Consider the following 12,470-nt stretch of genomic DNA (forward strand, 5'->3'; position numbering starts at 1 on the left):
GTGTAGGCATCGACAGTTCCGGTCGGCTGCCCTAAATTGGTGGACACTAGGCATAGATAGTATGTACACTTCTATGAATTGGTCCATTCATGGCAAATATATGTTATGCAGGCTGCTCTGGAATGGCAGGCACAGTCTAGACAAAGATATGTTATGCAGGCTGCTCTGGAATGGCACATTCTAGGCAAAGATATGTTATGCAGGCTGCTCTGGAATGGCAGAATCTTGGCATAGATATGTTATGCAGGCTGCTCTAGAATAGTGTAGTCTGGGAAAGGATATAGTAGGAAGGCTGCTCTGGATTGGTGCAGAATAGACACAGATGATATGTAGACGTCTCTGGAATGGCATAATCAAGGTAACAATATGTTATGTAGACTACTATGGACTGATGTAGTCTAGGCAAAGATATGATGGAAAGGTTGCTCTGGACTGGTTTAGTCAAGGCATAGACATGTCTGGTAGTCTGCCCCAGGTTGGTTTAATCTATGCACAGATATATTATAATGGCTGACCTGGACTGGTGTAATTTAGGCAAACATATGCTATGTAGGCTGCTCTGGATTGGTGTATTCTAGACAAAGATAGAATAGGAAGGCTACTATGGATTGGTGTAGTGTAGGCTGCTCTGGATTGGTGTAGTCTGGGCAAAGATAGGATAGGAAGGCTGCTATGGATTGGTGTAGTCTAGGATGATCTGTATTGGTTTAGTCTAGACGTAGATATAATATGTTGGCTGCTTAGATATGATGTGGTCTAGGAATAGATTTGATATGTAGGCTGTGCTCTGGATTTGTGTACTATAGACAAAAATATGCTATGTAGGCTTCTCCGGATTGATGTATTCTAGGCAAATATATTATATGTAGGCTGCTCTGGATTGGCATAGTCTAGACAAAGATAGGATACAAAGGCTCCTATGGATTGGTGTAGTCTAGGCTGTTCTGTATTGGTGTAGCCTAGACATAGATTTGATATGTTGGCTGCTTCGGTTTGATGTAGTCTAGGAATAGATATGATAAGTAGACTGCTTTAGGTTGGTGTTTTCAAGGCAAATGTATGACATGTAGGCTGCTCGGGGTTGGTTTATTCTAGACAAATATATATGTAGGTTGCTCTGGATTGATGTATTCTAGGCAAACATATGAAATGTTAGCTGCTATGGATTGGTGTAGTCTAGGCAAAGATAGGCTGGGAAGGCTGCTATGGACTGGTGTAGTTTAGGCTACTCTGGATTGGTGTAGCCTAGACATAGAGATGATATATTGGCTGCTTATGTTTGATGTAGTCTAGGAATATATATGATATGTAGGTTGCTCTGGGTTGGTGTTTTCTAGTCAAAGATATGATTTACAGGCTGCACTGGATTGATGTATAATAGGCAAATATATGATATGTTGGCTGCTATGGATTGGTGTAGTCTATACAAAGATATTATATTTGGGCTGCTCTGGATTGGTGTATTCTATGCAATGATATGTAGGCTGCTATGTCTTGATGTAGTCTAAGCAAAAAGATAATTAGAACATTCATGGCATTTTTAGGGTATTGTGAGAAACCTGAAGATGTTTCACCATCTAGTCCCCGAAGATCTGTCATCCAGGTGGCCAGGACACAGCCATCGCTATTGCATCCAGTTCCAGGGGGTAGACCAGTGTGGGAGGATCACCTGGATGGGGGTTCTTAGGGGAGTGGAAGTGGGACACTGAAGGGTGAGACGCAGAATCCCCTTTCTTATGACACCTTTTCCTCATCCTGCCCAGTAGGATACTTAGAAACTCTAGCCCTGATTTTCATACACAAACGCTTTCTCGCACTGTGAGCGACAACGGACTGATACTAGAGCCATTTACATGACATGTCCCAACAGAAAGGTCATGCAGATTCAGGCAATTGCAGACAACTACAACCTACACACACCTGACTGCCCCTTCTCTTCCCCGCTGGGATAAAAGGCAAGGCACAAGAACACACTGGGAGCAAGGAAGCAGCTATTCCAGGATGGCAGTTCAAACAGAGGATAAAGGTGGCGAGACCTGAAAGGATGTCAAAGAGGGAGCTGCCCTGGCACTTTTCAACCCAGATCTCCACAGCCTCTGATGAAAGAAACATAAGAGCGGGAATGGCAGCTGGTGAGTTGTGTGGCAGATGTCAGCGGTACATGGAACCCACCCGCACTGATGGCAAAGAGCGGGGAGATGTGGTTGCCAGCATGGTACCGTCCTTGACTCCAGCGGCAAAAGATACGCCAATGAGTTCAGCACAGCGGTGAGTCGGAAGAACTAAATAGTGGGCAGGAATATGTTAGACACAAGGTTGCAGTGGCAACATTAAGAAGATTAACAAACAGAGTTTTTTGTGAATCAACTTGGTACCAGAGATAAATTGGTCCAGTGCCATATGGGCGCTCATTTGAAGGTTTCTGGCTGGTACCGTTCTCACGAACAAGGAAAGTATTGAACGGGAAAATAGTAAAACTACAAGTACCAAGCGGCCATAGAGAAGGCAAGCGTAAGGTGCCAAGATGGTCATCCAAGGGTCAAACCAACTCCTTGTGCAATAGAAAGCCCTTGAGACGTTGTAAAATGTGTGAACTGTGGACAGTGTGAGCCCGACTGAGGGAATTGTGAAATTGGCGTTTACACCCGGCTGAGGGGAACGCTGTACGAACTGTGATATTGTGAAAGCCAGTTAATGCCTTAGAATAACAGAGTGACCCAGCGAGACGTGATCGCCCATCGGAAGCCTCTGTTACAATTGGCAAGTGCTTTGGGAGGCTAACGCTGAAAGAAGGATCGGAGCCTGGCTGAGAGGGACCCTAGGGTGAAGAGTAACCACCCGATGTGAAATTTACCAGAAGGAACTGTTTTTGTTTTGTTGATTTTGGAATATCAGGCCCCTCTGAAGCATGCAACTTTGCATGAGAAGAGACTTGGTCAAAAAATGCCCTGATATAGAGAAAAGGACCTGTAAACTTGTGCCAGAAGCCCAAGAGTGTGCTGTGCTCAAGAGTCCCGCCTTGTCCTGTGCTAAAATCGTGGGGAAGGGAGAACCCGGCATACCATCCTGACTTATCGTTTTGTGAACACTTATTTCTTTTCTGGTGAACATTTTCCATCACTATTTTGTAGCATAGTGGTAAGGATTGGCAATAGTTTTTTTTTTTAGTATAGGCCCTTTTTATTTAACTAGACACTACTAGGACTGTATTGTTAGATGGTTTTAGCTTGCGCCCATCTTAGCTTTAGGTTTAGATCAGACAGTTATATCACCCATTTTACAGTTTATTAAACACCCTTGAACTGTGATCACTCGTGTCTGCTGTCTTGCTTTGATACCATGCCTTTGTTACAGTATCTAAAGTCACTTGCATTTGTATATGGATTTTTATCACATTAATTGGAGCTCTTTTGCTATCGGGCCTTTGCAGAACGTGCCTGTGGGATCTAATTATTAGTATCATTTTCAGCATAAGGGACTTTGTGGCATCATTGGCAGCACGTGCCACTTAGCATCTGTTACACGTTCACCAGGAAAGGCGCTGAGAGAGGCAAGCACTTGGTCTGTAGATGTGTGTGCGTTGGGCAGAGGGAACACCAAACCTTTCATTTTTTCGAAGTCGATGAAATGAGTATCCCTAAATTGGGCAAGAAAAAGGACCACATTATAAGTTTGGTGGCATACTCAATGGAAATTCCTTCAAACTCATTTACCGTTCCCCCATTCAGTAGTGAGGTAGTAACAGTAATGTTTTGCATGATTTAGAGTCATGCACACTCAACAGTTATTTCCCATTTCGGGGTCACATTGGACTTGATTGGTCATATGAGGTTTTACCACCATCAATAATATTGCATAGATAGTAACATAGCCATTACTGCACTTATGTGAACATATAACGACCACCTCCACAGAAAAGCACGTGGTAAAAAGCTCTTAATTTAAGGCAGCAGTAAAACAGCTGGTATTTTGGTAATAAGTGAATAAATCGATTTATTTAAATCGATTTGAAAAATGACTGATTTAGAAAGACCGCTCGGAGACCGCTCTGGGAGGTTTTTGTAAATCTCACTGTCAGCCCTTGCGATGCACACGAGCGAGCGCAGCGGCTGTCATGCACAGCGGGCCCAGAAGAGGAGTTGCGGGAGTCCCTGGTGAAAGAGTGTGTGTGTGCGTGAAGAGGGAGAATGTTTGTGATGGGGAGGGTGAGGGGCAGGGGATAAATGTAACTGTTTGCATGTTTGCGTGTTTGCATGTGTATCTAGTGGGGAATTGAGTGGGAATGCTTGGGGTGAAAGGAGGCAGTGTGGGGTGGGGGAGCAAGGAGGAAATGGGGGTTGGGGAGTGACACCCTCCAACATAAGAAAACCTTAAAGCACAGGTCAGGGAGGAGGTGCTGGCGGGTAGGCACGCTGCTTGCCTGGGAGGCTTGGGTTGTGGACCCTCCCTAGGCATGTGCTGTTTCCGTTTTTTGAGGGCGGTACAAAATCGACCGAAGCCGGTCTTTTTTATGTGCCTCCTTCAGAGCAGAAAAACCACATAGAACCGGTATTTCAAATTCCTGTTTTACCACTACTGCCAAACTCGCAATGCGACCGTAAGATTTAATAGTATTGTTGATTGCCTTACCCCGGAAGGCGAGTATTGGCACAGTAACTTTCCGCTGAGGTTGCAGAAATATGCTACCCTGTGTTTTTTCTTTTTTTATTAGCACAGCTTGCCTGGCTCTTGCTGAACACTTTCTTTGGTGGACATGTTGACCTCGCTCCAAGGAGAAACAGGGCTGCAGTAACACCTTGGACACACAGTGCAATGTGGGTTCTGAAAGGCCATGCGAGGAGCATAATAGAAACTAGAATGTGTTTGTGAACAGCGGGAGGTAACATGTAATTGGGGCTCTCAATAACCTTCAGGCAGCTTGGAAATGTCATACGTAACAAACGACGTAACAGTGAACCATAAATAGATAGTACATGCAAAATTCATGAAAACAGCGAGGAACGGTACTTTTTTCACAAGTTGACATAAGACATTATTACACTATGAGGCACAGGAGGAGAAAGTGACTGAGCTAGAAAGGCAGTATTTTATTATTATTATTATTATTATTATTATTATGATATATATTGAGCGCGGACCTAACTTCGAGAAGCAGCAGAGCGCTTTACAGAGATACACAACGGAGCGCTTTACAGAGGGAACAACAGAACAGATATACAGCACATTTGCAATCATATGAGGAACTTATTTGGGGATACCACATCCTTGGCCTCGCGCCCTTTGTTTTCTTTAAAGTCTTGGGAAGTGTCACAAGTGTGCCAAGGCAAACGGAGACTTGTGGTCCTCTACCGCCAATCACACAGTTGAGTATAGGAGTGCTTCACACATGTACAGGCGCCACAGAGAAGCTGTATGATGCAGACACAATTAGATCCAATTCGAATTTTATTGTCAAGAGAGATAATCGTGTAATTAAAATGGCCCTTTGTGATAACACGTGTTTCGGTATGCCTTTATCAAATATGGGCAAATAAAAATGTCGTTGGATATTGTCATCTTTTCTTGATGTTAGGGTTAGTTACCCTCAAATGTTTCCCACCCTGTCCTGCACTACCAGCATATTCAGCTGCATTCAGTTCCACGCCCCCAAAGCATATCAGCAGTCTAGTGTAGTGCTTGCTGTGTAAATACAGCACAGCAGCAGAAAACACAATAGATAATGAAATTAGGGCCGGTAAAAGATGTCAAATCCCAGTACTTTCTTTCTGCTGTGCAGTCCCTCAGAAAACATGAAGGAGGGCGGGAGACGGTGCCGGCGAGGCCTCGGCTCTGCCTGCGGCGACGTGCCATTGAAAAAGCAACGCTTCACACAGCGTGCGCACTTGAGGGCCCCTGGGTGTGAACTGTGAAGCCACGGCTGGAGCCCAGAGCAAGAGCCGGCATGTGTCACTTTAACACCAACTCGGCTCACCTCCCTCGCCCCTTGCTTTGCAGTGCCCGCGAAAACACCGAAAGAAACATGTTTTGCACTTTCATTTTTAAATGCCACTAGTAACAAATATTGAAACATGCCGCTCCATGCAAATGTGCCACCCAGGCTTGGGCCATGAAGGCCTAATGGGAAATATATCAAGATGTGGGGTGTATCTTGTCACTCTGCGCTAATTCCTCGTTTAGGCGCGTGGGCTTTGGCTCTAGCAAGTGCCATAATGTATCCCTAGACCTCATTGTTAATATAAGTTCTGCTTTGGTACCTCGATGTGGCGCCAGTGCGTCAATAGTTTGATAGACTGGTGTTGATATTTGATTTAAAAAAAGATAAGTCTTGGACTTGTGTGCCCATTACTCTTTATTATATTCATTGCCCATATGTGACACGTGTTTCGACCGTGCTTAGGTCTTCTTCAAAACTGGGCTTTTACTATCTATTCATAAACATAATTATGTAACACAATGTGGTCAGCCAGATTAATATTTAAACATATATATTGCATCAAAAATCAGAAAACGTGGACCTTTGTTGCACATACATCACAGTCCACATTGTTCAAAACAAAAGGAAAAAATTAATGCATGAAAATAAAGTAAACCATTTGCCAGTTAAAAGAAAAGAAAATAAGAGATGAAATAATAAATGAGCACATGTAGAACATAGGGTTGGCATAGGGAGGATTGTTCAGGAAAGAGACGCATACAAGGCATAGGTCACAGCAGATTAATAGAGGCATTGCGCAGTATTCCATCTCTTTATCTCATTGTGCATTCGGTGTCACTTAAGTGCATTATGCATGCAGACCCATTATCCAGTTTCCCATACTCCTGATTTCCATATCTTAGTGACTCTCAGTTTATATAGGGACTCAGAGCTAGTAATAAGCTCTTACGTCATGCATTAAAATGATAGTTCGTATCTGTCGTGCCAGTATTGTACTGCGTGTATGCTCACCTTGTTTTCCTCTTTGTTAGTAAAGAGGAACTTCTTACGAACATAAATGCATGGGATATCCTTTGGGATAACCTTTGTATCACCGATCAGGCTCTGGCCTGGCTGGCCTCTTTCCTCTCTGATCGACCCTCTCAGGTCAAACTTGGGTCCTCCTATCATCTAGATCCCTCTCTACCTGTGGTGTTCCCCAGGGATCTGACCTCTTGCCCTGGCTTTTCAACCAATACCTGGCAACTCTCGTCCACTGCATTGCCATTTTCTGCTCAAATTTCCAGTGCTACGCTAACAACACTCAAGGCATTTTTAGGCTGCCCTCGGCCACCTCCTCTCCCTCTCTAATCTCGGACTGCCTAAAACCATTCAAGGTTGTTGTGCCGCCAATGATCTTTGTCTGAATGCCAGCAAGCGGAGCTCTTCCTCATCGGCACACCTTCACCATCCTTTCCCCTCACTCTCTGGCCGGCCTCCCTGGGCCTTCCCCCACCTGCGAGGCTAAGAAACTCAGGGTCACCTTTGACTCCACACTTTCCTTCTCCGCCCACATCTCTGATGTCTCTAAAAAGTCAAACTTCCTACTGCACCTCCTCAGAGGTACTCTGCCTTTCCTCTCCTTCCCCAAGAGCTCACTAGGCCTCAGTACAGGCACGGCTGTCACTGGTAGCCATTTTTCTAAGGCACCCGCGAATGGGCAATTACGGGTCATGCCGAGTTTGGCGGACCCAGTAATTGCCCATTCGCGGGTGCTGGTAATAAGGGACTCTCCATCCCCATTTGGCCCCATAGGGATGAATGGGAATGGGGAAGGTGGTAGCACCGGTACTGTTAATAATGGTACTGGTGCTACAGTCCTGTTCTGCTCGCAGGTGCCGGTACAGCCACAGGCACCCACAAGCAGAACTCGTAATATGGCGGTATGGTAGCAACGGTGCCGGTAGTGCTACCGGCACCATTGTTGCCTTACCGCCATACTTGTATGGAGGCCCACTGTCTCCTAAGCTCTGGTTCTCTCTAGGTTGGACTATTGTAACAACCTCTTTCTAAATCTGCCTTGTTAAGTGACCTCAATTCAGCACTCCAACTAAGTCAATGCCGAGTCTGGGATGCCCAAGGGAAGCCCTTAATTATATATTTTTATGACAAGTTCATAGATCTGGATGATAAACAGTTGTATAACGCCCCTCTCTTTGAATCCCCCTGACCTCACTGAGCCAAGAAGTAGGTTTGTTTTGCAAATTAAAAGATGTATTTGAAAAATTTAAGAAGATATATATCACACTCTTATAAATAAATTAATATTTGATAGCACACGTATGAATATGACAGTGATCAACCATGGATAATATTACACTAGCACACTTTTTTAATTACTTAGGAGTTGGTATAGAGAGGATAAAATAGCTGAGAATGCTTTTATGGTTTCAAGGAAATGCAATGATGGAAAAGAATGCAGCACAGAAATAAACTGAGATGGTTTCCACAAGAGATAATATGATCACTTTTTCTTTTGACAATTCACTCCCCCTATGCAATATAAGGAGATGGAAGGGGAGCACACAATTTTCAGGAATACAGTCGAATGCAATACCAATTCAGTTACCCCCTAGAAAGCTTAGAGCAACCGGTATGCTTTTAAAACATGCAGAAATACTTTTAATGTGATTTACAATGAAGTGAAAATATGCTAAAAATGATTTTAATTCCCTTTAGGAGATTCAGGGTAGGTGACAGCTACTTTGAATTAGTCCAGGTCAACACTAGCAATGATTCAGGAGGGATTATCAGGTTGAAAACGAATTTCAGCAATGCAAGCAAGAGACAGCTATTTTTTTTAACGTGTGGTGAGATTGAGCTAGTTTTCAATTTGCGGCACTTTTTCCGAGTGCGTAAAGCACGATTACGGAAAAACTATAAGGAGTGGAAAGTCGGTTGAGGGCTTGTTGGAAAGCTGAGAATCATAGCTTTAAAGTTAAATCTCGCTCCTAGGATGTGCGGTTCAAAAGATACGGACAATTTTGTGGATGTAGATTTCAGAAATTAAATTAAAAAAAAAAAATAATGATTCAGAATGGCAATTGACACTTTCACAGGTTTGAAATCACAGAATGGACACACGATTTCTATGCAGTTCTAAATAGGTGGAAATGGTTTGAATTAGATTATTTTAAACTAAGAGATTGGTTTGCACAGTTCTGGCTGGATACTCACTCCTAATTTTGGAAGGAATGGGCCTTGTCACAGATCTGGTCAACAGGTTTAGCTGCGGTTCTCTCTGCTCTGCTGGTCTGGATCTCTGGTTCTGGCAAAAGTTCTGGCACTGCACAGTGGTCGGGTCTTCTATCGGCACTGCATGGCGGTCTGGATACAGCTCTGCTGTCTGGGTTCTGGCACTGGGGTCTGGTCTGGGTCTCTGGTTCCGGCAAAAGTTCTAGCCAGAAGCGAACAGCATAGCCCGGATGTTGAATAGTTTGGTTAGGTGGCTGGATTGTGAGGCCTGCTGAGAAGGATTCAGCTTTTGGTTCAGGCCACTCTGCTTCAAGTTCTGGAATCTATCTGGAGTCTAAGTTCTGGATATGGTCCTTCTGGATATTGTCTGGTCCGGCAAAGTGCTTCGCAAGAAAGTGGAAAGACCAGTCTCTACCTGGGTTTCAGTGGGTCTTTTTATGTCTTTTGAAAGTGGGTGGGAAGGATGACTTTCTATGCCCAACCCTCTGAGGATCCTGATAGGCTATAGGATTCTCTGTCGCCTGACTGGGGAACAGAGTTGTGAGTCATCCGGCGTCCTTTTTATGGCATACAGAAAGAACACTGCCCTTGTCACTTTGCACACAAATCTATTTTTGACTTAAATGCATATTTATCTATGTACAATTTTTCTAATATTATATGTCCAGTTAACATATTTTCTGTAGCACCAAACCATCCGATCCCTGTCTTTGTAAGATGTTGTGTCCACGTCTGACAGAATTCTGCCCTTTTCATCCAGAACACAACCTCTAAACTTTTCCAGAATTTACACTAATGTGCGCAAGGAATATGGGCATCAGATGATGAAGTGTCAGATTTTTAACATCCATACATTTGGAGTAATACCCTATTTTCCACTACTATCCCCCATAACATACCACAGAGTCCTAACACCTTGTAAAATGCGCACAGACAAATCACAGGAATCATGATATTATTGATATAATTTTGACAACTATGTACTATGAATTATCCATCTTTCTAAAATTATGCTCTGGCCCAGAGGGGTGTGGTTTAGGTCCCAAAGCACATGGGGGGATTTCTGTCTGTCCCTGCCACCAAGCTCAGCTGGCTCACAGAGGCAGCGCCCCTCCCATTTCCTTCCGGGAGGAAGCCATTTACAACCCCCTGATTTAGCATTTGCCTGAGCCAAGGAAAGTTCATTGTTCTGTTTCCTGCAGTCTCATGTACCCCTCCCCTAATTCAATTAGAGAGGTGTAACCTCCTTTTGGTGGGGGCAGGAGAAGACAGCCCAGGCCTGTGAATGCAGTTGCTGGGCAAGTTTCAACTCCTGTCGGGGGTAGTTGCCGGGCAGAATTCAATCTCTTTAAGCCAGGCGTCAGCCAAATGTCACTTTTGTTCCAGTTTTTCTTCATTCAAATCAAACTTACAATTTTGACACATGCAGCTAGAACGCTGATTCTAAGTTCAAAACTATGACATATAAACAGTTGCAACCTATCTGACACTCAAAAGTAGGTCACTCATTTATTTTAAACATTTCGATTTTAGTGGCTTTAAGTCCAATTTCACTTAAGCTGCTGACATCCACAGCTCATCCAGTTTTGTTATGAATAGTATGTTAGGCTCTTCATCTTTCCAGATTTGGTATGCACACAAGACTTCATTCCACCAGACGTCTGCTGGTGTTCAGTAAGATTTTTGAATATCTTGCAATGTTTGAAATAGGCATTTTGAACTTGCATTCACAGAAACAAAGGTGATTTTAAAGCACATTTTTTGAGCTAACAGGCACTGCTGTTTTTCCTTTGGCAGCACGTTTCACTCATGGCGCTTCTGGCCCATCACGCTCGCACTGGTGGGTGGCAGGTCAGGCGACCATTTTGGTGTGCGCAAAAACTGTGCGGTTTTTCTGGATTCTGGCGCCAATGTGGGCTTTTCGGCCATCTTGGATTTTCTAAGCCCACAGCACCAAATGTTGCAGCATAATAACTTGAACGTGGGTCGATACACCTAACAACCTGTCTCTACTCTCTGCCCTCTACAACTAATCCAGAACAGGACTGCAAGACTTGTCCTTGGCCTCAAGCCCTGGGATTGTATCTCTCCAGCACTAACGTCTCTCTATTGGCTCCCAGTGAATGCAAGGACTAAATTCAAAACCCTCTGCATTGTCCACAAGGCTTTCTGGGGCCTGGGTCCAAAATATCTTCAGCTATCCCTCCGCAAATACCTCCCCTCTCGAGCTCTTCTCTCCTCTACCTCTAACTCCCTCAGGGTCAGTCGTTTTTCAAAGAAACGAGCTAGGGGTAGATCTCTGTCTTCGGCTGGGGTCTCCCTCTGGAACAGCCTCCCTGCCATTCTGAAACGTGAGGAGAACCATCTCGGGATCCGGAATCAACTCAAGATCATCCTCTTTTCTTCTGCCTTCACCCCCCGCCCTGCTGATATGTTCTCTCTTGGCACTGTGCACCTGGCTACTCTCTGTCTTCTGGGGCCACGTACCTGCTCACCCTGTCACCCACCCGCGCTGCCTCCGGGCCACCCCTTGCACTGGGCTCTGTATCGGTACCCATACAGTCCCCCCCCTTGTTTCTTCCTGCACTTATCAGACCTACCCTGTCTGCTGCCTTAAACCCAGCACTTGCCACTTGCTGGCTGCACTATCATTGTTTGTTGCCTCTATTATTTATTTATTTACTCATTATTATTTATCTCTTTCCCCTTTGCTCTGCACTTTCCACTTCTCCCCCTTCAATGCACTTTTCCTCTCCCCCTCTCCCATTCACCTGCGTGTTGTCAATGTCACTGGGCCTAGTAAGATCGTTGTTTTATTCTCCCCTGTTCCCCTCCCTTGCCTTGTCGTGCTCTGATACACTACGTACGAGAACGATAGAAATAAAATATCAAATCAATTCAATTCAATTAAATTAAATATCAATTTCCTTGTCCCTATAGAGGGATAGTATACTTGTATTACTCTTAATCATGTTGCGCTCTATATCATTTTATTGTTCATTATGCTTGTGCATTCTTTATTCCTCACTTCCTATTGGCTATGCTGCGAAAAGGATACAGATTTGAGCATCACCGTTAATGTTTTTGAGGGATGTTTTTCGGCAGTACTCGGTTTATGGTATTAATTGTATGTGCAAAATTGTTACATTTCTATCTTTCCGTCTTGCTCTTACCACGCTAATGGTCAGAATGTTTCTGATCACATTGTGCTCTAGCACCTTGAAGCATCTCTTGTGCTGGATGGAATTACCAATAAAGACCTCAGACCAAATAACCAGACTCAAAGAATATGGCAAAGTAA

The sequence above is a fragment of the Ambystoma mexicanum genome, chromosome 5q (assembly GCF_040938575.1).
Source record: "Ambystoma mexicanum isolate Mex_15411 chromosome 5q, UKY_AmexF1_1, whole genome shotgun sequence".
NCBI classification, from domain to species: domain Eukaryota; kingdom Metazoa; phylum Chordata; class Amphibia; order Caudata; family Ambystomatidae; genus Ambystoma; species Ambystoma mexicanum.